This window comes from Geotrypetes seraphini, chromosome 10 (assembly GCF_902459505.1).
Source record: "Geotrypetes seraphini chromosome 10, aGeoSer1.1, whole genome shotgun sequence".
Classification (NCBI taxonomy): domain Eukaryota; kingdom Metazoa; phylum Chordata; class Amphibia; order Gymnophiona; family Dermophiidae; genus Geotrypetes; species Geotrypetes seraphini.
In genome coordinates this window covers 122,089,729-122,116,148 of record NC_047093.1, presented here as the reverse complement: position 1 = coordinate 122,116,148, position 26,420 = coordinate 122,089,729, and the positions used below count along the sequence as shown (strand labels likewise).

At 41.5% G+C, this 26,420-nt stretch overlaps 2 long non-coding RNA genes across 2 annotated transcripts in view; both read right to left on the bottom strand.

The window, feature by feature from the left end:
• Nucleotides 1-1,841: 1,841 nt before the first annotated feature.
• Nucleotides 1,842-6,835, bottom strand: LOC117367541. The gene is made up of 3 exons (XR_004540788.1): nt 6,714-6,835; nt 2,232-2,400; nt 1,842-2,130 (listed from the first exon to the last, which is right to left on the bottom strand). It is a non-coding gene; the product is annotated as an uncharacterized LOC117367541 (long non-coding RNA).
• A 2,593-nt stretch (nt 6,836-9,428) lies between these two features.
• Nucleotides 9,429-26,420, bottom strand: part of LOC117367542 — an 86,820-nt gene continuing 69,828 nt past the window's right edge. The window contains exon 3 of the long non-coding RNA XR_004540789.1: nt 9,429-9,513. This is a non-coding gene — a long non-coding RNA (uncharacterized LOC117367542). The remainder of the gene's footprint in view (nt 9,514-26,420) is intronic.

Genomic DNA, 26,420 nt, shown 5'->3' with positions numbered 1-26,420 from the left:
TAAGAGTGAGCGGCCAAGGAGCCAGTTCAGAGGAAGCTTAGAAGGAAATAGATTGACTGAAAATTCATCAGCTGTAGTCCAAGGAAAAACTAGACATGCAGTTGAGTCTATTTTTGGCATCAAAACACCAATACATGTGTGATTAATCAAGCACTTTCATTTTTTGGTTCAATATCAATTTAACATTAGATAAAAATATTGTCTGTGCTGGGAGATTGGTTTTATATAAAATAGATATGAAGGATAGCCATTCTGCTTCTCTGGTCCCAAGGATATTTTTATTCAAGAAATTCATTTTATTTGGTGATTAAGACTAAGCTATAGACAGTATCTCAGCCATGAAGGTTGAGTATATTGTTTCTTTTGCAAGGTAAGAGAGTCATAACTCATGCTGCAGAAGTCAGTGAATTATAGAGGTCTTTTGCCCAAGTGCACGAAACATCAGAAAGCGCAATTGAAATATTGTATTCATTATGTAAAGCTTTATGTCTTCAGAGTCTGGAAATCTGGATAGCTGGAACCTTTCGTTTTTTTCAGAAAGCAATATAGAAGGCCAACTCGGTAGTAAACTGCTAGCAATTATGTATACGGAACTGGATGATTCAAGAGCATTATAGAGCTTTGTCCCCACTAGGACTCTGATTCAGAGAAGTTAAATTGATGGGTTTAGTCTAGGGGAGTGTATTGGGAAATGTTTTGTTTTGTTTTTCCTATCTCAGGGTTTCATTTTAAGAACTATTTTATTTTGGAAGTTTTCTTTGTTATTAGCATCTTAATGTACAGTATTCCTGCATAGCACAAGTTTAAAAATAGGGCACATTAAATACAAAGAAGGAGCAAGTCTATAATTAAGTGTCCATATTTAAGCCCAAGTTATACATGTGAATGTACAGAATGCCTGCACTTTCCTGGGTAAGTGCACACAAGTGGCAGCAAAATAGCATAGAAGGGGCCTTAGACTCCTCTGGGATGAACCGGAAAGGGGCAGGCCTGCCTCATGTCGACAGAGGCAGGTCTGCCGGCCAGACAGTGGGAAGACCCAACTGTCCAGCCAAATTTCAAGGTTAGCGGGGGGAAGTTGGGTTTTGTTGGGGGTCCAGGGGGAGTTCTCTGTGGGGGTCCGGGGAGGAGGGATTGGGCACCCTCTTGCCGGTGATCTTTGGGGGTGGGGGTGGAGGGTGTTTGGGAGTGTTCCGGCAGGTGGGATTGGGTATCCCTGCTGCTGTGTTCGTTCGGGTGATGGGGGGACTGGCGGCGACAGTCACGGCCACATCTACTTACAATGTACGCGTCTCCCGCTGGCCTAGGGAGATGCGTACTGCAAGCTTAGGTGGGCTTGTGGGCCTCCCTATGCTCATGGAGGCATCTCCAATATAGGCAGCCTTCCTGGGGAGAATTTTTTAAAAACGTGTGTCCCAATTGGCTGGTTAGACAGCTGTAGGACATCTACAGCTGCCTACAATTGGGACGCAGTTTATAGAACCACGTCAGAAGGTCACACACTCTTCAGTTTTTGATTACAAACTCATGTGAACTGAAACTGAAAAACTTGAGCTCGTAATCAAAAAGTGAAGAGGGTGTATGATCTTTGGACATGGGAAGATATTAGGCACCCCCAATCATTTTGAAAAGTTGGCTCCTATGGTCAGATTTATTCATCAATGATCCAAGTTTCAGAAATGCAGATTGCCGTTATCAGGGTAAACAATTATAACAACAAATCAGCCTTTAGAAAGGTTAGTTGTAGCTTATGTAGAACATTTAATTAATAGTCTCACCTCCATTGAGTCTTCACTCGGAATCGCAACAAGAATAGATTCTGTGTGAAGAAGCCACAGCAGTAAAGTTGTTAAACGTCTTACATAAGGTACCTTGTTGGGTTACATTATATCTAATGAAGACATCTCACTAAGACTCTCTTGAAGACTGGATCTGAAGAAAAGCCATCTCAGTTGGCCTGTTGCTTTTTGGTTGTTTGCTGCATTCATAGGGCTTGTCTCTTCCTTTCGTGTTTTTTTCATATATATTAGGAAACAGCCTCAATCAGAGAGAGAAAGGAAGCAGATACCTGTTCTTGATTGAGAACCAGAGGAAGGGACTTCATTCAGCTGCAGTGGGCCTAAAAGTTTCCTTGAGTAGAGGGAATAGGAAGAGTTTTAGCTGTGATAAACTGCAAGAAAAAAGTGTTTTGTTTTTGTGCTGGCTAAAATGGCAGAGAGAAGGGAACTGACCTTATAGAAGTGCTGTTTTGCAGTGTGGTTACTCTTCCTGAAAGAGGGTTGTCTTCAGGACGGCTTTATCCGTGTCACAGGATCATGCAAATACACGTGCTTAGGCTTCTTCTCAAGTTGTATAGTCAGATGTGCTCTCATCTTGTTTGAACAGAGGTAGCAGGTAGAGCTGCCCGATTCATGGAAAAAAGATTCGATTCAATTTGATTTTCCTGCCCAATTGGGTGTTTTTTTTCAAACTTCCTGATGGGTTTATTTTACAGCCTCTTCACCCCCTTTGCCCTCTCCTACCCACACTGGTCCTGTGGTGTAAACAAAATAAACAAACAAAAAAGACTTTTCCTCTCTCTCTGTTAAATCCTAGCTCACGTTCACGGTCTAACACCAGCTCTGGAAGGATACACATTTCAAATCTGACATATTGTAATCACAAAACAGAAAATAAAATAATTTTTCCTACTTTTGTTGTCTGGTGATTTCAGGAGTCTCTGGTTGCATTTCCTTCTGACTGTGCATCCAATCTTTCTTTCTTCACTCAGGCCTAACAATTGTCCCTTTCTATTCCCTCCCTCCTTTCTATGTCCCAAGTTAGTGTCCCCTTCCTCCCTTTCCTCCTATGTAAGTTAGTGCCCCTTCCTCCCTCCCTGCTGCGCCGAAGCCTGCCTACCCGCCGTCAATTCCTCCTCCTCTCCACCCGGTCTGCCGCTCGCCACAACTCCAGGAAGGTAAGGGCCAGTGTGCAGCGATTGCATGCCGCCGGCCCACAATCCTTCCCCCCAACGTCAATTCTGACATCGGAGAGCAAGGTCCGGGCCAGCCACGCAGCGATGTCGGGAGAAGGCTTGTGAGCCAGCGGCATGCAATCGCTGACGCTAGCCCTTACCTTACCTTCTTGGAGTTGCAGTGGTGAGTGGGCATTTGAAAGGAAGCTCCGAAATGAGAGGGAATAGGATCAAGTTAAAAGGTAATAGGCTCAGGAGTAATCTAATAAAATATATTTTTTTTAATAGAAAGGGTGGTGAATGCATGGAATAGTCTCCCAGTGGTAGTGGAGGAGACAAAGTCTGTGTCTGAATTCAAGAAAGCATGGGACAGGCACATCTCTTAGGGAGAGGAAGAGATAGTGGATGCTGTGAATGGGAAGACTGGGACTGTTCACCCTCGAGAGGAGGAGACTGCGAGGGGATATGATTGAGACTTTTAAAATACTGAAAGGATTCGACAAAATAGAGCAAAAAATCATCGTTGTTCACATGTTGTCAAATGTGAAACGGACAAGAGGTCATGGACTAAAGCTGAAGGGCAGCAGGCTCAGGACAAATGTCAGGAAGTTCTGTTTCACACAGCGAGTGGTGGACGCTTGGAATGCTCTCCCGGAGGAGGTGGTGACGGAGACTACCATTCTGGGTTTCAAGCGTAAGTTGGATGTATACTTCCTTGCAAAAACACATTGATGGATACGGGTGACCAGGGTCTCCATCTGGGAGCACCTGGCTTGGCCTCCGTGTGTGCGGGTCGCCGGAATAGATGGACCTAGGGTCTGATCCGGCGAAGGCGTTTCTTATGTTCTTATGATGGACCATTTGGCCTTTATCTGCCATTATATTTCTATGTTTCGTTTCCTCCAAGCTTATGGCTAGTGACACTGTCAAAGGGTACTTGGGAGACTATTCCATGCATTCCTATCTCCCTGATGCACTGGAAATATCTTCACGTCACATTTCCCGTACAAATTTCTCCCATTCAGCCTCTCCTTTGCCCCCAGAGTATTCACATAGACTCTGGCAGTAATTACTGCTTATCTTAGAAAGGCATATTTTTCCTGTCCCTGGTTGATTAATGGAAACTGTAGGTATATATACCTTATATAGCAGGACTATTCCGATACAAGTATCACATCAAACAATTCTGCATTGATATTTAATGTTACTTGTTCAGATTTTGAAGTGCTCAGAAGTGGCCAATGTCAGCTAGACTCATACAGCCGACCAGAATTGCTCATTATCACCTCCTCATGTGTCCATACAGCAAAACTAATCCATATTCATAGATTCTTGAGGAGATTTAAATGATAACTTGCTCAAATTATATTTGTTAAGAAAAATAAAACAAAAACGTATCTTTTCAGCATTTGTATGAACTGTGCAAAAGAGCCAAATGCTGACATAGCTATGTTTCGTATTCTGTGTCAGGGCAAACGAACTCTTTAAGCTCAAGAATCTGGCTCTTCTGCACAGTTCATACGAATGCTGAAAAGATACGTTTTTGTTTTATTTTTCTTAAGAAATATATTTTGAGCAAATTAAGTCTGTGAAAAAGTCCGAGAATTGTAGGCGTTGATGGTGGTTCTTATACTCGCACTTTCCACATTGTCCCGATGAGACCCGAAGATGATGATGGCGACATTGCTTTTCCCAGCACAGGGTATATTCTGCGCATGTGCCGATCGCTATCACCAGCGACTCATCACATGTAAATTTAGCGGCCCTTCTCAAAACTCATTTGCAAACAGGACTTTTCAGAATGACTCAGCTTCGTGAAATCGTTATAATAACGGCCCTGACGGCAGCCCATCAGATATTTCCAGTAAACTCTACCTTAACCACACAAGCCTCGAACACTTATGATTTTAAAGTGCTTGAGGCTTGTGTGGATGAGGTTGGAACTCGCAGGGAAGGGACGGGAAAATGAGTTTCCGCGGGGACGGGGAAAAATTTGTCCCCGTGTCTTCTCTATAATATAGGACTGAGTGAATATGGAGGATCCTATAGAGCAGACATGTCAAACTATGGCCCATGGGCCAAATCTGGCCCACAGTGTAATAAAATTTGGCCCGCCAGACAATTTCAAATTTGCACTTAAGCTGGCCCGCCGGTACAAGCGCTGCATTAGCTGTAGGTTCACGCGGCTTTCCACTCTCACATTAAAGCAGCCTGCAGAGGATCACTGGTCGGCTGTAGCGATCCTAGCAGGCTGCCGTAGCCTCAGCAGCACGTTCCCTCTGCCGCAGTGCCGAACGTCAGAGGAGAGGCGGGACTGCGGCAGAGGGAACGTGCTGCTGAGGCTACGGCAGCCTGCTAGGATCGCTACAGCCGACCAGCGATTCTCTGCAGGCTGCTTTAATGTGAGAGCGGGAATCCGGGATGGAGGGAGGAAAGGAAAAGAGGGCCAAAAGGAAAGATGCCAGACCTCCGGGGGATGGAAGGGAAGAAGAAAGGAGACCCCGGCAAGTGAGTTATCAGAGCCTGGGACCAAAACATGACCAGACAACAAAAGGTAGAAAAAATCATTTGATTTTCTGTTTTGTGATTTCAATATGTCAGATGTGTATCCTGCCAGAGCTGGGGTTAGACAGCAAGCGCGAACTAGGACGTAAAAGAGAGAGGAAAAGTCTTTTTAATTTATTTTGTTTACATCACAGAGCCGGCGTGGGGTTGGAGAGGTTGTCACTCTATACTTCTACTAAGACTAAGGGGTCCTTTTATTAAGGTGTGCATTTAGCATGTGCTAATCTTTAGCGCAAGCTAAATCGGTTAGCGTACCTTAATAAAAGGACCCCTAAGTATCTTAATAAAAAATTTGACTCGCAACTTAGTGTATGTTTTAGATTTTGGCCCCTTATGTGATTGAGTTTGACACCCCTGCTATAGAGGCTTAGTTGTGCAGATTAAGGAATCTAAGCTTGGGGATATCATGCCTAAAAAAAAGGGGGGAGAGGTGAATGTTTCCAGAAGGCTGAATAGAAATTGGGATGCCTCTTGAAAGGCCATTGTCTCAGCCCTACTCTATTTCAAAAAAGTACCAGTTGAACGTTAGTCATACTATGAGATTACTGCTAGAGTTCAACCAGACCAACTGTTGTTTGACCCTGCCCTAAACCCTAGAGTAGATCACCACAGGGCCTCCCTGGGTGCATTAGGCTGCTTAGTGGTCTTGTATTCTGAGTAAAACAAAAAACACATTTTGTGAGGATGAGTGTACTTTATGGGATGGTGTAGATGGGCTGCAGTGAGCTTTGACGGAGACTTCAGTAGTTGGAACCTAAGAAAAGTACCGGGCAGAGCTTTGAATTCTTGCCCAGAAATAGTTAAGACGACGAAATAAAATTTAAATTGAATCAGGTTGGGCAGACTGGATAGACCATTCGGGTCTTTATCTGCCTTCATCTGCTATATTACTATATGTTACTATGATATTCATTTACTATAAGAGTTATTAAACTGCTGGCCTGATTAATCCCCAGATATTCCATGCAACCCATTTCCAGGCACTGACACTGAATACTGGGGAATAGATTTGGTGGAGATGGCTGACAAAGCCTATGTGGGTCCTGGTCGATATTCAGATAAGACCTGCAACATAGGTTGTTCAGCTTAAAGTCCTCACAGCCCTGATAAAAGCCTCCTCCTTCCTATCCACCTTTCTGACCCTTGGAAGAACCCCTCACCCCATCCCCAGTCTAAGTCTACCCCCTGAGCCTACCTATATCCCTGGTGGTCCTGGGGTGGGCAATGGGAGCAGAAGTGAAGCAAACTCAGTCCAGTCCCTTGTGGCTGTCTCCTGTCAATGGCCACCTGCAGCAGTCCTGGTACTTGTATAGTTTTGCAAGGTTTAAATAAAAGATCACAGCACTCTAAAAATCAAACCTTGTATCACACTCCCAACAAAATAGTACACTACAATAATCTGTTCTACTAGGTATGATTCTTCTACGGGGGCAAAATACGCTGGTAGGGATCCCAATGGAGTCTACATTTGATAAGCTTGACAAGGTAATTTGATAACCATGTTTCCAAAGACTTTTTTTTCTCTTGTGTATACAGGGGGGAAAAAACCACCTTATAAATCATTTCTCAATTTTTAGCATTCTGACCACAAACCTTAGCAACGTCCCTCAAATCTGTATTGACAGCAGCAGTTCTGCCGAGTTCTAGTAGGCTTACTAACGCATACCTGCAAAATGAAGTCCTTGAGTGAGTGGAGGTCATTCCAAGACATATGACATCCCAACAGTAGTATAATTACTCATAAACATTAGCATCATTAGCCTCAGCAATTATCTGATTGTTACATCCACAGATTGAGTCAATTACCCTTTTAGCATTCTAATGCTGAGATAAATAGCTAATAAATTATCCCCTCAATCTCAATGCTCATTAAGTGTTTGGTTAGAATAATGAATGAATCTTCTGGCCTCTTGCCATATGCATAGATATAGTGCTGTTGGATATTTGGCTACAAGCATCCTCTTTCTTTGGCTAGTAAAATATACTTTAGGACACCTTAGACCAGATGTATTACATATTATACCTATAGACATAGATTTGTGAATATTTCAACAGAACAGAAGGAGCATGATGTGCCATGCTGTCCGGAATCTTGGGGCATTGAGTTGATTCAGCATTTGAGGGAGAGTCCTTGATAAAGCCGCTATCATCTGGCGAAACATGTCAGATTTGCTCCACTGGGCCGACGGACAGAATGTGGTTGAGCTGTGTATTAAGATAAGAATTAGTTCTCCATAAACCCTTACAAAAATGTAATGAGGGACTTGGGGGTAAAGATTTAAGTCTTAGTATATTTAAATCAAAATTAAAGATTAAAAAATTATAAAATAAAGGTTTTCTCAAAACTCATGAGGAGGTTGGTGTGTGAATCTCTTGGCAATGAGAACTTAAAAACTGCCGCTGCTGGGTCAGACCAGTGGTCCATCGTGCCCAGCAGTCCGTTCACGCGGCAGCCCTTAGGTCAAAGACCAGTGCCCTATTTGAGTCTAGCATTACCTGCGTACGTTCTGGTTCAGCAGGAACTTGTCTAACTTTGTCTTGAATCCCTGGAGGGTGTTTTCCCCTATAACAGCCTCCGGAAGAGCGTTCCAGATTTCCACCACTCTCTGGGTGAAGAAGAACTTCCTTACGTTTGTACAGAATCTATCCCCTTTCAACTTTAGAGAGTGCCTTCTCGTTCTCTCTGCCTTGGAGAGGGTGAACAACCTGTCTTTATCTACGAAGTTTATTCTCTTCATTATCTTGAATGTTTTGATCATGTCCCCTCTCAGTCTCCTCTTTTCAAGGGAGAAGAGGCCCAGTTTCTCTAATCTCTCACTGTACAGCAACTCCTCCAACCCCTTAACCATTTTAATCGCTCTTCTCTGGACCCTTTTGAGTAGTACTGTGTTCTTCTTCATGTACTGCGACCAGTGCTGGACGCAGTATTCCAGGTGAGGGCGGACCATGGCCTGGTACAGCGGCATGATAACCTTCTCCGATCTGTTCGTGATCCCCTTCTTAATCATTCCTAGCTTTCTGTTTGCCCTTTTTGTCACCGCCATGCATTGTGCGGACGGCTTCATTGACTTGTCGACCAGTACTCCCAAGCCTCTTTCCTGTGGGGTCTCTCAAAGTACTGCAATGGACATCCTGTATTCGTGTATAAGATTTTTGTTACCGAGTTTAAGGAGCAAGGAGCATTGAAGCCTGCACTGAAATACTAGGTGTTGAAGCCCCTTGGAGACAGCGGAGCAAATTAAGCTGTAGTCTCAGGAGACGGAGTCTTAGAAGCAGGAAATAATGAAACATAGCTAAATATAACATGGACTGGAATATTATGAGCCTTGGGGCCCAGGGTAGCTGCCCTATTTGTCGTCCCCCCTCCCCCCCTTGCTGGCCCTGCCCACATGCTAACCAATTAGCACAGGACATGCCTTCTGTCTGCCCCAAGACACCCCCCCACCTCGCAGTTAGTGCATGGCTCTTGAATGCGTATCACTAGTGCTATTTTTAAACAACAGTAAATGTGTTTGTGCTTACTGGTGTTTAGTGAAAGAGCCCTTAAAGGAGTAGATGTCTCCACAGGCATTTTATCAATGAGGCTCAGGATTTTAAAAACCAGCAGTCCATACAGTTAATTCAAAAGTTAATCATATAAATTGCTTTGAATATGGATCCCTTAATTTAAAACATCTAAAAAATTGCAATATACGATGATATGTGCATATTTTTTTACATACTTGGATTATTCGACTTTCTTAACTAGGCTTTTTTAGTTGTTCATTATTATGATCTGGATTGTTGAGATACGATTCCTATACTACTCAGGGACAGGAAATAAAATGGAAGATTTAGTTTAAATGAATAACACATAAAAACATGACCTAAAGAAAACTGAATTGCTGAGGACAGCACTAAACAGAATGCTGTAATTCATTCAGCCACAAGTATTTGATTTTCCCTTGAGAAGATAATCTGTGTTTTGTGGGTATGTTTCCGTCTAACATTAGTCTCTGGGAAAAAAAAAAGAAGAAGAAGAAGAATATTAGCATTTCTAATCATAGACTCATTACATAGCTTCAACAATTTGTCATACTGAGAAACATTTTAAAAGATGGCAAATAACAGGTTTTGGAGGCACTAAACTGCTCATATTTCATGTAGGTGGCATGATGCTAATTTATTTTAATTTTAGATCAAAGTAAATTATAGCAAGGTAATTTATTTATCCATAATTTGTGCATCTTCATTTCTGTCTGTTGGTAGAGGTCATGATGCCCAACATTCATCTTAGGAAGTGCACGCTATTATTAGTCTTACCTTCAAAGTGAAATGTCAAAGGGAAAAAGCATAGAAATCATTTGGATATATCCACCTTTATGTAGATGTGTGCTTAATTTATCTTAGTCCGTAAATAAGTGCATAAACATTGCCATGCTAGGAAAGAGCAAAGGTCCATCAAGCTGAGATCTTTTTCTCCAACAGCAGTCAATCCAGGTCATGAGCACCTGGCAAGATCCCAAAAGAGTCCTCTGTGCCAAATCCACCAAAGCCCATTCAATTCCTTTGGGCTTTGTTGCATTTGCCATGAGCATTGTAAAAGGAGCCTAGAGTCTCTCTTCCTCATCCTAGGAATAAGCAATGGATTTTTCCCAAGTCCATCTTAAGTATGGATTAAGAAGAGTTTTCCTTCGAGACCTTGTAAAAGCATTTTCTCAATTCTTGTTGAAGCTGGAAAGCCCTAACATCTTTAGCTTTTCTTCATAAGGAAGTCATTCCATTCCTTTAATTATTTTACTCACCTTTATCTCAACCTTTTCTCATTGGACAGAAATGCACATGATATTTGAAATACAGTCATACTATGGAGTGATACAAGGTCTGTTCAAAATGTTCCAGGACTGATTTTATAAAAATTTATTTAGCAGTCTTACAATGTATTCCATTGGGTCCCCTTCAAAGTACTCCCCTTCCCTATGTATACACTTTTCCCAATATCATTTACACTTCTGTAAACATAATAATTTTATTTTTATACTAGTGTTTAAGCCCGTTACATTAACAGGTACTAGAGTAGATGTCTCTCTGTCCTTGGACACTGTCTCTGTCTCCCTGGCCCCCTGCCTGTATTTCTCTGTTGCGCCATGCAGGCCCCCTTCCTATGTCCCCCTCACTTCCTTCCAGACTTTGACCCACCCCACAGCCAGACTGTCTGCCTGCCTGCCTGCCTCCCATCCCCCTGTGCAGTAGAACCATTGAGCAGCATCTTTCAATTTTTACCTCCCCCCATTCCCCCTGAACAGTAAAAACCGGCATTTTTCTTTCCCTCCCTTCCTCCCATCCACCCTGTGCAGTAGAACCGGTAAGCAGCACCCCCCCCTACCGCCCCGTGCAGCCGACCCCATTGACCCTCCCATCCGCCCCTCCCACCACGAGACGATCTACAAACCTCCCAGCACCAGCAGCGTCCCCAGCACTTTAAGCACGCTGCTTCGTGGCCTTCTACTGCCGATTTCCTCTGCTGTGTCCCTGATGACATCATCAGAGACAGAGACGCGGCAGAGGAAATCGGCAGCTGAAGGCCGCAAAGCAGCATATTTAAAGTGCTGGGGACCCTGCTGGTGCCGGGAGGTTTGTAGATCATCTCACGGTGGGAGGGGCGGATGGGAAGGTCAGTGGGGTCGACTGCATGGCGGGGGGGAGATGGAAACATGTGGAGGTTTGTGGTCATTTCGTGGTGGGAGGGGCGGATGGGAGTCTCAACGGGGGTTTGGGTGCGTTAGGGGGGGTCGACGACAACGAACTGTCTTCCTTCCTTACAGTGAGTGAAGGGGGGAGGTCAAAGCACGCATGCACACTCTTGCCGGCCACAGACATATGGATCATGGAACACGCAGGTAAGAGTGCGCATATGCGCTTAAGGTTTTATTATAGTAGATACCGCCCTACCACATAGTTCTAGGCGGTTCACATACAGTACTAAAATTGTACAATCAATGAATAAAAATGCAATATACAAAAAAAACAGTGCTAAGATTATACAATAAATGAATAAAATACAATAACAATTCCACAAGAAGGTACTAGCTATAAGATCAATATGCAATTTACCAGTTGATATTCTGGAACATCAGTTTACAAATTTGTTGAATAAATCAATTTTTAGTAGTTTCCTAAACAGTCCTTAAACGTATCTTCAGGAATCAACAAAAGTTGCTTCGTCAAATTTTGCTTTTTGCTTTTGCTGTCGAATCACTTTCCTTTCAGAATAGATTTATTTATTTAATTCAATTTATAGCCCATCCTCCCCAATGAGCCCAGAACAAGTTTTTAAGAAACAAGAAGACGTCAGCAAGGGTCAGGTCAAGAGAGTAAGGTGGCTAGGAAAGAACTGTCATCCGGTTTTTTGCAATTATTCTTTTGGTCGTTAGTCATCATCCGTGAAACAAACTTTGCTACAACATGAAACATCCCCAACTTCTCTGTTAGAATGAACCGATGGAAATGTAGCATTCCTTTGCCAATTCTCTAACATTTAATCACTTATTAGTGTGTACAAGAACCCTCACTTGATCAACTTGATCATCATCAGTTGATATTGATGGTCTTCCAGTTCGCAAATCGTCTTCCAATGACTCATGACCATTTTTAAAGCAAGAATACCATTCAAAACACCTTCTATGACTCATGACATGTTCCACATAAGCCACTTTCAACATTTCATAAGTTTCGGTAGCGGTCTTACCCAATTTAAAACAGAACTTCATGCTGTAGTGCTGCTTATTGAGGTTGCACATCATGAAAAAACACACTTTCACAAAAACTGTTGTAGTTCAGAGACGAAAACAGATATCAACAAACTGAAAAAAGGAAGTTACTTGTGAGGTTTCAAGCTAGTCAACACCACTTTCCATTGGTGCACAATTCAAACTGTCATGGAACTTTTTAAACAGACCTTGTATAAAGGCATTATGATGTTCTCTGTTTATTATTCCTTTCTTGATAATTCCTATGATTCTATTTGCTTTCTCTTTCTTGGCTATTGAGCAGAGGATTTCAATATAACAATGATGACACCTTGATTTTCTTCCTCTGTGGTAACTCCTAATGTGGAATCCTCCATTGATCACTATCCGTAAGTGACATCAGAGGGAATGCCAGTGCGAGCAGCAGGCCAGAGAAGCTGCTCATGCAGTCAAAGATTTAGAGGTATGGGGGTGGGAAGGGAGGGCAGAAGGGGCATGGAAGAAGCAGGGGAAAGCGGAGAGGAGGGCGTGTGGAGATGCCACCACTCCAGGCACCTCTTACCCTCACTCTGCCACTGTTTATGCCTCAGAAGTATTTTTATAATAGGCAAAATTATGTGTAAAATATTCTTTAGAAAGCCAGTTCCTATATGCTTCCAAGTTTATTTCTTATTTGATATACTGGCCATTGATACAGCCATCTAAGCAGTTCACGAGAGTTCACGATCTAATCAGTTATTCTAAGGTCTCATTTAACAAAACTGCGATAGCGGTTTCTAGTGTGGGGAGCCGCGCTGCTCCCGATGCTCATTGAGTTCCAGTTTCGTAAAAGAAGGGGTAAGTATTTTCCCTAACTATACCAGTGGGTTCTGTAAAATTTTCCAAAGATTTGCTGAATTCTTTAGTGAATCACCTTTAAAGAACTACAGACACTTGTAAAACATACTGTTCACTTTTGTATGTATATTACTTGGTGGAATTCTGTATGTCTCATAGCGAAATTCGAAAGGGCCTTTTGCTGAAAAAAAGGTGGTTTGCACACATATAGTAAGATATGGAAACCTCTCATAAAATATAGTGACGTGGCAGATTTATTTTGTTGAAATTTATTAATGCACATCCATGCTGTTAATTATATGTTGATTATTGTTATTATCTATTTGTAGTTGCTAGTGAGCTACCTTTATTTTAATTGTGTTAATTAATACTTTTTTTTCTGATGTATTATATAACTGTTATTGTATAGGATGATTGTTGGTTCCTATGTATAATGTAAATCTGTTATGACTTGGTTGTATCTATAAGTATTATATAATAAAATTAATTGAATTTTATAAAAGAAAAAAAATACTACTATGTCCAACAACCTGGAGAGAAGAAATATAGATGCACTACGCTTTGCGTGATCTATTGCTGATAATAATAATTTATATCCATTAAATGAGTTAATATTTATTTTTATTTTAAAATTTTATATTCCACTTACACCTATGAGGCTTACATTAAAAGAAACATACACATTAAAACAATAAACATCAATTATCCCTAACAGGCATCAGACATAATCTTTGAACACTTCACAAAACTGCCTTTGTCCAACTTTAAGCCTATCACAGATCTTCTAAACATCACTGCTCGATATTAATTCTAATATCACCAGCAAAATTTCCAAAACTGTTCATGTCTCATCAAGAGCTATTGAAAAAGGCTTGACAAACTATTAAAATCTGCTGTATTCCTATATTGTAACATAGTAGATGGCGGCAGATAAAGACCCAAATGGTCCATCTAGTCTGCCTAACCTGATTCAATCTAAAAAATTTTTGGGTTTTTTTCCTTCTCCTTAGCTATTTCTGGGCAAGAATCCAAAGCTCTGCCCGGTACTGTTCTTAGGTTCCAACTACTGAAGCCTCCATCAAAGCTCTCTCCAGTCCATCTACACCCTCCCAGCCATTGAAGCCCTATAACCTCAATTGACCAGGCAAACCGTTCCACAGCAATGATCCAGCTACAGAAAACATAGAGGCACTTGTAGCATAATGTACTGGCAAAATTGTGTGGCCATACAATTGGGGAATGTTCATCTTGGTAACTGCTGATGAATGAATCAGAAGAAAAATGAGATTTTTTTAACTAGAACTGCCCTTCTACAGTTGAGAGTGACAGAGTTTTTTTAATGACAGTCAGCACATCTGCCAAGGAAACCATAGAGAAAAATATTTATGCATCATCGAGCTGTCATTTTGACAAAGTGAATTTCTCCAGCGAAGAGACACTTAAATGTCATGGTAAGAGAATATATGGAAACAGCCATAATGTACTCTAAGATGGTCTGTTGACATTTGGCAATAGGGGAGAAACATCAGAATTTTCATAGGCTCTGCACATTATTAGTGGAAGTAACAAATATCTCCACTACGTTAACTACAGACAAACTAAGCTTTTTCGTTTGTAAAAAGTCTTCCATATTTAAATTAAGATTTGATCAACTTTTCATGCTTATTTCATCACTAATCTGATTGGCATATTTAAAGTACTGCTTTACAGTAATTAATATGTGCCTCGGCTACAGGAAGAGATTGAAATGTTCTTATTGTCAGGATGCAGTCTCAGCATGAAGAAAATAAAGTGATTCTCAATGATAGGATTATACATATTTTAGCTAATAACTTTTGGACACCTGTCACCAATAGTCAAAAGCAATTCTGTGGCCAACATTGATTGGATGCCCCAGAGGAGTAGGCAGCAGTCAATTTTTGGGGTTGCCCATGGGTGCATTGAGGAAGCCATACTTTTCCTTTTTGCTCTCCATCCCTTCAACTGCTGCTGCATTAAAACTCATCTGCTGTTCTCCTACACACACACCCTCCCCCCTCCACCACAGTCCACTGGAGTATCAGAAGGCATTAAAGCAGACTTCAGCAGCTGGTCCTACTAGGTCTTTTCCTCTGTCATGTCCTGCTTTCCTACTTAGTAACTTCCTGTGGTCAGATGTAACAGAGGGAAAGTTCTGGCACAGAAGTCTGTTTCACTGCCTGTGAAAGTTGCCTCTGGAGTACTGAGAGAGGGGAGGGGATGTCAAAGAGAAATGCTTGACTTGCACAGGGTGGGGGAGCGAGAGAGAGCAGAAGATAATTTTTAATGCAATGGCAGTTGGGGGTCGGAGTGAGATATGGTGAGTCTATGGGGAATGAGGAAGGGAGGGAGAAAGGAAGGAAGAATGACAGGTTTGAGAATGGACAGCAGTCTCTACCATGGTTGTTGCAACGTTGGAGGAGGACTGAACCTAGGGTTACCAGACGTCTGGGAAAACCTAGAAGTGCTCTTTTTAGAGGACTAGCTGGGTTCCCAGATGGACTATCCACAACCCGGCAGTTTGTCCGAGTTTTGGAAAGCCCTGAGCTCAGGCCATGTCTGGAGGGCCTTCAACAAGCATGCACAGATGACGTCATGCTGGAGATTGGGGAAAAAGAGAAGACTTTTGGGGGGCCGGGCTGGAGGCAAAACATTGCGAGTTGGGGTAGAGCCATCATGAGCCTTCAGGGGCATGGGCATGAACCTTGCTAAGTGGAGTTTGCAGTACTAATCTGTGACAACCAGTTAATACAGCACCATCTAATTATCGCTGGCTTGTACAAAGCTGCAGTGGAGGTTTCTACCCCAGGCCAATGAGGTAAATGTTCCAACACTCACAGAATTCTTAGGAGCGTTGGAGCATTTACCTCACTAGCCCTTGGTAGAAACCTCTACCGTGGCTTTGTAAAAGGTCTAATTTTTCATTATTGAGAATGTGAATGTTTACATGATATTGATGATTTGGGGGGATTCTTGGTTATGTCTGAGAATTTAATAAAACTGTGGCCATGCAAGTAGTCTGAGTTTTATTTTGTCCTTTGATGATTGGAATGGCTAAGGGAAAAGAGTATGAATGCCAATGTTATGCACATTTGTGCCTCTAGCACTACTATATCAAGTCCAGTATAGCATTAATTAAGAAAAACACCTGCATGAACCATTCTGGGATGAAAAATGAGCCCCTTAGTGATTCCTGTGACTGAAAATACACCTCCATTCTCTCTTCTCTGCAAAGGCCATACGTAAAATGCAGTGACATAATTCCGATTAAAACTTGATTTCCAGTACTACTAAATAAAGGATTTTGAGGCTCCCTCTGTTTCTCTACATTTTTCTTTTCATTTTGTGACTTGTTTGTAGTCCATCTGCAGGATCAACTGAGAAGGAATGTGCTGTAGTGCATGGCAGTCCAATCAGATAAAAATAAAATGTATGTTTAATTAAAAACAAAAATAAAAACACATCTGGTGGGCAACAGCAGTTGAAATCAGTCATAAATGAAAACCAGCCTAGGCTACAGAGGATTGGATGACTGCCAATCTCCATTCACAAGGAAAATCTGCAGAAATGTTACACTTATGCAGGCTCGTGACTTTCCGGTCTTCTAAACTAAACCTTAAGTTTATATACCGCATCAGCTCCACGGATGTGGAGCTCGGCATGGTTTACAAGAACTTAAAATATAGGAAGAGAAGGAAAAAAAAGGTTTACATGAACTTATATATAGAAGAGAAGAGTAAGGGGGGATAGAATTACATTTTAGTGAAAAGCCAGGTTTTCAGTTGCTTGCGGAATAATTGGAGGGAGCCCAGGTTCTGCAGCGGGAACTTCTAACCACGATCATTCTTAGTTCCTATTCAAGAGAATCTGGAAAATACAAAGGTGCATTTCTAGAAGCGAATTCAGTAATTATCAGCAATTTAAATCAACACAACTATTTTTTTGAGAACACATAGGAAACAATGGACAACTGAAGGCGAGCTAGCACGGCTTCTGCAAGGGAAGGTCGTGCCTCACGAACTTACTGTACTTCTTTGAGGGAATAAACAGCCAGATGGATAAAGGGGAATCCATAGACATCATTTACCTTGACTTCCAAAAAACCTTTGACAAGGTACCTCACGAACGACTCCTTAAGAAGTTGTGGAGCCACGGGGTGCAAGGGGATCTCCACAGATGGATCAAACACTGGCTGGCAGGCAGGAAATAGAGGATTGGAGTAAAGGGCCATTACTCAGACTGGCAATGGGTCACGAACGGAGTTCCACAGGGATCGGTGCTGGGACCACTCCTGTTCAATATATTTATTAACGACCTGGAGACGGGGATGAAATGTGAGGTTATTAAATTTGCTGATGACACCAAACTCTGCAGCAGGGTTAGAACCACGGAAGACTGTGAAGACCTGCAAAGGGACCTACCGAGACTGGAAGAGTGGGCAAAAAAGTGGCAAATGAGTTTCAACATAGAGAAATGCAAGGTCATGCATGTAGGGAAAAAGAACCCGATGTTCAGCTACAAAATGGGGGGATCATTGCTAGGGGTGAGCAACCTTGAAAGAGACCTGGGGGTGATGGTGGACACCACATTGAAAGCATCGGCACAGTGTGCGACAGCCTCAAAGAAAGCGAAAAGAATGTTGGGTGCTATTAAAAAGGGTATCACAACCAGGACAAAGGAAGTCATCATGCCGCTGTATCGTGCAATGGTGCGCCCACATCTGGAATACTGTGTCCAGTACTGGTCGCCGTACCTCAAGAAGGACATAGAAGTACTTGAGGGGGTCCAGAGAAGAGCGACTAAACTGATAAAAGGTATGGAAAACTTTTCCTACGCTGACAGGTTGAAAATGCTGGGGCTGTTCTCCCTGGAAAAGCGGAGACTTAGAGGAGACATGATAGAAACCTTCAAAATCCTGAAGGGCATAGAGAAGGTAGACAGGGACAGATTCTTCAGACTGTGGGGAACCACAAGTACAAGGGGTCACTCGAAATTGAAAGGGGACAGGTTTAGAACAAATGCCAGGAAGTTCTTTTTTACCCAGAGGGTGGTGGACTTATGGAACGTGCTTCCTGAGGCTGTGATAGGCCAGAGCACATTACAGGGGTCAAGGAAGGTTTAGATAGGTTCCTAAAGGATAAGGGAATTGAGGGGTACAGATAGAAGTAAAGGTAGGTTATAGAAATGCTCAGAAACCACTTCACAGGTCATAGACCTGATGGGCTGCCACGGGAGCAGACCGCTGGGCGCGATGGACCTCTGGTCTGACCCAGTGGAGGCAACTTCTTATGTTCTTATTTTTTTTAAAATCATCATTTCAATCTTGGCACTATTTTCAGAAGGAATTCAGCAGAGAGAAGAAGGTTACTTTTGGATTCAGAAGGAAGCATGAATCTGGAAAATATGTACTTGTTCTCTAGCTTGAAGTACCGCTTTGGGTGTGGTTGTATAATTACAAAAGGGTGGTATGCAAGTCCCAATCCCTTCCCCTCTTTTGAAGCAGTTAGAGCATATAAAATGATCATACGAATGATTATGCCCATTCATCAGCTTTGCAGCAAGACTGAAGGAAGAGAGACAGGCAGGGAAGTGCTAGAACAAACAACAAGAAGGAGCAAGATGATGAGAGCTTTGTGCAAGGAGACATAACTTTATATTAGATAATATAATATATTTGCAGTTCTGTTTCGTATGACTTATTTTTGTAACCTTCCTTGATTCTTAGTTTGGGAAAAAGGGATATAAATGCAATTTGGACATTAAATCAAATTAAATGTATATGTCTATATAAGAGAATAATGTAAATTTGCTGGTCTTCCTACCCAAGCATTTATTTTATAAAAAAATAAGTTCATAATCCAATTTCTACAAATTAGATTTAGTCAAAGGACCTACCATTCAATAATGCATGCTAATTACTATAGGTTAAAGGGTCAAAGGGTAAAGAGTCATGAACTTGATATATCACCTTTATGTGTACAATTAAAACTGTTTACATATTCTATGGTGGACTCCAAATCTAAGGACTCCATTTACTAAACTGTTATAGAGCTTTTTACTGCGGGCCGACAAAGTAAATGCTCTGACACTCATTCAATTTCTATGCGCATCGGAGCATGCATTTACTTTGGTGGCCTGCGGTAAGAAGCTTTACTACAGTTTAGTAAAAGCCAGCGTAAGTTTTGTACCTGGGGCAAGGGAGGGTTACGTGATTTCCTCAGTCATAAGGATCTGCAGTAGGAATTGAACCCAGTTCCCTGGATTCTCAGTCCACTGCACCAACCATTATGCTAGTTCTCCTCTTTCATTATTAATAGTAGGGTCCTTTTACACAGTCATGCGATAACACAGTAAATAATAGCGAACTAAGGGAAGTCTTGCCTCATCAATTTGTTTTATTTCTTTGAAGGTGTGAATAAACATGTGGATAAAGGTGAACTGGTTGTTATAGTGCGGTCGTTCCCACCCTGTCCTGGAGGTTTTTGAGATAGCCTAAACACTGATTGGGGTTTTTTAATTTTGGATTAAAGATTGTAATGTTGCCAGAGCATGGAAAATGTGTTCTAATCTAAAGTGTTGAGAACTTTACTGCACAAGAGTTATTTTTGTGAATTACTGGATTTGGCCATTTGACATGAACTGAGTTTAATGAAAGCCCCTGAATTAAACTGAGAAGTGGGTTGTTTTTTTTAACTTTGTATGGTGAACTTTATTTTTGCACTCAGCTAAGAGAACAAAGCCAGAACACACCAGTGGGCGTGGGAGCCACTGGCAGGTTACAGGTCACAAACATCTACGGGTCGCTCCGGCCCAGCCCAAGCATCACTGCCACAATGGTGAGCCCTCAAAACTTACTGGACCCAACTGTACTCTACACCAATATACCTTATGTATGCAGGTGTCACATATGTATAGGTACAATAGGATTAGGATGGGGATTTGAAGGCTCACATATTCCACCATAAGTGTAGTAGTTAGAGTAGACTGTGCCTAAGTCCCCATCTCTATGGTTGACTATACTGGTTGTAGGGGATGATGTCTGTAGTGTGGTGGAGTTGAGGTGACATCGTATTTTGTCCACTTTGTCTGCAAATTAGTCTGAGAGTGTTTCGCTATCGAGTTTGTGTTAAGGCTTTGGGTGTCTCCTTGCAATATTATGAGTTTCTTTTTGGTTAGTTTAAAAATATTTATTAATCTATTGGGGGTCTTTAGTGTTGGTGGGAATAGTATATCATTTTAGCTTCTAAGGTGGCGTTTTTATATTCTCCATGCTATTCCTTTCAATTGGGCTTGTGCTAAGCCTGGATTTGTACCATTTCCTTTCCACTTTTCTTGGTTCTTAAGTTGTCAGTAAACCAGGAAGAGGAGTGTTTGAAAGGATAATATTTGATCTCTCTGACTGGTGCTAGGCCTTCATATAGGGTTTTTACCTCAGTGTGCCAGCCCATGGCAGCACTAGGTTTTAATGCTCCCACTAAGTTGGAAAGGCCTGTAGAGAGATCCTCTAAGTTGACCGTGTCATTGTTGTAAATCTTCTTAAGCTGAGTTTGCTTCCTGGTTGATATTTGTCTTGTGTTTGAATGTGATTAAATGGTGATTGGACCAGGGCACTGGTTTGGTCAAGCAATAATCGTTTTCATCTCAACAAAATTTGCCAAGTTTAATCTCGCATACGTCATTTCTAAACTCCTCCATTTTTTCTTAAAAACTTCCAGTTGTGAAATAAAGGCTTCAACAGGGCTTTTCTGCTGGAATTCAGCCTTATTTATGCTTTAATTCTGTTTTAGTGGTATCTTCAACTAACCACCACAGATCAGAACAGCAATCCATTTGTCAATGAAAGCCATGTTATTCAAGAATAATCTGGGTTCTGTTTTCATATGCAAATCACATGAGATGCGCTTGGCCCAACAGTATTCTTTTTTTTTTTTGTGTTCAAAATATTTTATTGGTTTTAAGGAAATACACAAATATATGGAACAGTAATAACAAAGAAAATCTCATTGTGCGTAAATATGTCATTAACAGGATATTGGATGCATATATACAAAAATAAATTACAGCAGTAGGATGTAATAACAATGATAAATTAGAAAACCATGCCAAAGGTTATAAATCATATATTAAATAATGAATAAGGGGTGACCAAATGAGAGCTTGGTTATTTTTTTCAGCTAATACCTTTTCATATTTCCCAGTTAGGCAAATAGAATTCCACCAAGCATGGAATTCAACTTTAGATAGATCTTTCCAATTGTAGAGAATATTTTGAATGGCCGTGGCAGTATTCTGCTAGCATGACTGTGGAATTTTGAATGGGGCAATGATTGAAAGATGAGAAGAGGCATATTATGTTGAGCTTGACGTTCTAATTGGTTTTCTATTTGACAATTCTGCCCACATTCTATAACCACTTATAATTGTGTTGAACAAATATTTTCTGCTTTGGGGCTTTGGAGCTGTATACAGTACTGTATATAGCTATTTCTTTCCTATCAACATATTTTGAACAGTTTTTCCCTGTTGTATTTTTCCCTCCCTTTTAAGTTTCAAGTTTCTTTAGGTTTTGATATACCGCTCATAATAAATAAATAAAAAAATAATAAACAGCTGCGGCAATAACAGCTCCAATGCTCATAGGAATTCTATGAACGTTGGAGCTGTTACTGTCGCAACCAGTGCTAAAAACGCAAGTGCATTTGATAAAGGGAGAGGGGTGTATCTTGGTATTACACTCCCACTGCTGAAAAATGCTGGTTTTAATTCTGTGATTGATGTCCAAAATTTATTTAAAATGTGACATGTTGATTAAAATGGGTAAATCAGCTTGTATCTACCTAAAATAGCTATAGTTCAATCAAAAATGGGTCTTTACGTGGCTTAAAAATTCACAAACTTGCTAAAATATTCCATATGTTCCAGCAGCCCTTTTGTGCTTTCCAATAACATGTTGATGACGTCAACATTAAAAGGACATAAAAGAGGAATAAACATAGCTAAAGCTATGGAGCTTTTGTCTACCTGGAACTGCAATAATTAATTCAAATAAACTGCTCCAAACTGCTTAAAAACATCAAAAAGGCTTTCAAGGGGCCATTTTATGCATTTCAATGATGTCATCAACATCAGAGCAGTCTATAAATAAGACTTAAATCTGGTTCCTGAGCCAAAAAAATGATAAAACATATGCAGAAATCATAAATAATAACACATAACAAATTTTTTTTTTTTAAATGGTACTTTCAAAATCATGCTGGCCGATATTCAAGCAGGAAAGGCTCCTGCTTCTTTAAATCACTTGTCTGTAGCCAACCACCAATATTCAGCAGCAGTTAGTGCCTGTGCTGAAACGGGATAACTTGTGGGTGTTTTCAGGGGGGGGGGGAGTCAGCCTGGTGCCTCTCCTCCTTTCTCCCCGAGTATCTCTTGAAAGGTTTATTGACATTACCAGCATCTTCCAATTAATGCTCATTCCGGGCTCGGCTCCTTACAGATATCATTTCCTGGTTGCGAGACCAGGATGTGACATCAGAAGGGAACCAAAGCTGACGCGAGCAGTTGGAAGATGCTGCTTGCTCACATGGCAGGGAAGAGTGGGGAGTACAGACGGTGCACTGATGCCAGGTGCCACTGACCTGGGTACCAACCTCCCTCGCTACACCACTGGGTTAAGTGCCAATATCAGTTCTTGACCACATAAGATAACCCATTTAAATAGGACTGTGCTTCATGAGCCGAGTATTGCACTTAACCGTTGCCTCAGATATAACTTAGATTTTAAGACCTCTAAATATCTACTGTACCTGAATGTAAATCTCCTTGGGCTACAACTGAAAAAAAAGTGTGACCTAACTCTATGAGAAGAGGAACTAAACTATACTCATTTATATGGCACATTCATTCACAGGTAAGAAATAACCCATTGCTTTTCTTTAAATTTCTATTGCAATTCCTTTCAAATGTTTGAGACAAAAAAGAATTAATTGCCTTCATAGAAAATGCAAATCAGATTTCAAAATTCTGAGCAGATGAATAAAACTATTTCTACAGATGCTCAGAATTATTTCCAAGATTTATTAAGTCGGAGGTATATTACTGAATATAATTCATCTTATTTGTCACTAACACATGCATCCAGACTTATTTATCTGAGATGGTGTGGAAGTCTACAGAGAATTAAATATGGAAGGCATGCAAAGCAGGCTGTATATTTCTCAACAAAGACAGAAATGATTCTGAGATCCTCTTTTAGTAAACTTTCTTTAAACTAATCCTCGATAATAAAACTCTAACGTGTGCATGCGCACTTACAACGGCGTGATTTGTGCCTCCATGGCCATGTTCGATTTGCAGCGCGTGCAGCGCTTAACACAGTGGTTTGTCTCCTGCAGTGTGGCGGCGGTGATAGGTGGTGGCAAGAGCAACGGCAGGAGGGTGTCCTTCAGCCTGGACGAGGCGGACAGGGTGCGGGTGCTGCGAGGCGTCTGGCTGTCAGAAGAGGTGTTTAGTTGAATGAATGAGTCCTCCCATGCCGGTAAGAATTACAGGATGTAAATATAGGGAAGTGAAGGAGCAGGAAAATGCTGCTGCTGCTGCACAGGGAAGTGGAAGGTGAAGGGTGGGAGAGAGACAGACAGAAAGAAAGGTAGACAGACAAAGGGGGCCAGAGAGACACAGACAGAAAGAAAGACAGACAGACTGGGAGGGAGAGAGACAGAAAGAAAGAAAGAAAAAATGACAGACAGAAAGCAGCCAAGGAGAGAGACAAAAATAAAGAAAGACAGAAAGCGGCCAAGGAGAGAGACAGAAAGAAAGACAGACAGACAGTGGCTAAGGAGAGAGAGAAAGAAAAAAATGACAGACACAGAGGCCAAGGAGAGAGAGAGAGAGACAGAAAGAAAGACAGTCACAGGGGCCAAGGAGAGAGAGAGAGAGAGACAGAAAGAAAGAAACAAAGACAGAAAGAAAGCGCTAGTGCTGGACAGGGGGAGCAGGCAAGGGGTGGTGGTGGACAGCTGAGGCGAGAGAGAGAGAAAGAGACAGAAAGAAAGACAGACAGACACATCTATTCTAGCACCTGTTAATGTAACGGGCTTAAAGACTAATAATTTATAAATATAATAGAGGATAGTATCATAAATAAGGCCTGTTCAAGAAAATACAGTAGACCTACTATTGTTAAAATATATAAAATGGCAGATATGTCACTGGTTAATGATGTGCACAAGAAAGCAAAGACATGGCTAATGGGCAAGTAAGCTTGAGTAAGGCCCTGGTCTTTTCTTCTCTTCTTTTCCCATCTATCCATGTGTTCCATTTCCTCCCTCTTTGTTCTTCCCATCTACCCATAAGAAACATTTCTTTTATCTCTTTTCCCTTCCATACCCATCACTTTGCACCATCTCCTCCTTCTCTCGCCCATTCTCCTCCATCCCTGTGTACAATATCCTCTCTTCCTTTCCCTCTCCTGTGGTCTGACATCTGTCTTCCCCCTCCCCCTGCTATGGTCTGGCATCTTTCTCCTCTCCCATGATATGGCATCTCTCTCTCTCTCTCTCTCTCCTTCCCTCCCCCCAAGAGAGAGAGAGAGAGACTGGATTGGGGGAAGAGGGGAATCCTGGACTCAGGGAGAGAGAGATGCAAACCACAGTGGGAGACATATAAGCCTCATTATTGAAGGTATGGACAGAAAACAATAGGGAGATAATGGACAGATGCATAGAAAAGAAATGCTGGGTATGGAGGGAGTATAGGGACAGACACAGAGGGGAGATGCTAGATGGAGAGGGGATGGGGTTCAGAGAAGGGCACAGTGGAACAAAGGGACAAGGACACAGTGGTAGATGCTAGACAGGATAGAGAAGATGAAAGGTAGGGGAAAAATACAGAAAAGCCAAAGAAAGACACTGCAACCAAACTGAATGGAAAAAATAAAATGTCCAGACAACAAAGGTAGAAAAAAAAGTATTTAATTCTGGATTTATTAATTGGAATATGTCAGCCATTGGACCTGTGCCTCTCTGATTACATGTATTACAGTTTGTTTCTCTAGTGCTGAGTATGACTGCTTGAGGTTTCCAGTTAAGTTTTTTTTCCTTCATATCTCTAGTATTGATCTGTGGTCCCTTGTTTCATATGTGTTGAGGGTGTATCTGTGTCGTATTCTGCTAGTATTTAGTTTCTGTATAGAAATCTTGCAGTGTTTGAGGACCTGGTGTAATATTTACAGTGCAGTTTTTCACGCATAAGTCCTTAGAATTAGTGTTGTTTCGGTAGAGTAAGGTTCCAACTCTTTTTTGTACATAGAATTTTGCAATGGAGGGATTGGGTATTGATCTTACTGAGGCAATATCAACATTTTAATATAGTTTTAGTTTGTCATAATATCAGACAGGACTTTAGATATTTTGCAGTAACTGATATGTGTTAATGTGAAAGGAGAGCCTGTTGATGTTGTATCAACAGCCCTTCTTGAGAGAGAAGGGCTGAGTGGCTGAGGCCAAGTGAGATGGACCTGGTTGTTTGAGAAAGAGAGAACAAGGAGGGCAGGTGGACTGGTCACGAGGGCAACTTTTGTGGAGATTTTCCTTTTCTCCTCTACTATCTAAGTGTCATTGTTCATTTTTGCTCATGTAAGAATAACGCACCACCCGTGAAGGGACCAGTTTATATGAAACTGAAATACAACAGATCATGCCAAGTGTGTCTTGGGCTGTATACCAGTTGCAGTGACCTGTATTTGTTATGTATGTTGCCTTGTTTGTTACTCTTTAACAATAAAATGTTCATTTCAAATTCTCTGCAGCTTGGAGCTCAGAGGTACTCAGTCGATATCTGTTCGACATAAGGGGTACTTGACTTGAAAAATTTGGTAACCAATAGGCCACTATTGAGATGGCCTGGGAAAATCCACTGCTTATTCCTAGGATCTAGCTAAGTACTTGGGACCTGGGTTGGCTACTGTTGGAAACGGGATCCTGGGCTTGATGGACCTTCAGTCTGTCCCTCTATGACAATTCTTATGTTCTCAATAGGAGATTACACTTGCTGTCAGGTACATTTAGGAGTTGGTATTGGGGGAAGACTTGACCCCCTTAATCTTCCAGTGGTTTGGTTCCCCTACCCCAAATGGCAAACTGGCAAGGGAAACTGATCACTATGATAGCACTCAATTAGTACTGATTATGTTTCTAAGGTTTATTATTTTTTTAATAGGTGTTTATGCTGCATTCACATGACACATGAACATTCATTTCTCCTGCATTTTAAAACAGGCATAAGGTTAGCAGATTCTCTGCTAAAATACTGATGAAACTTGA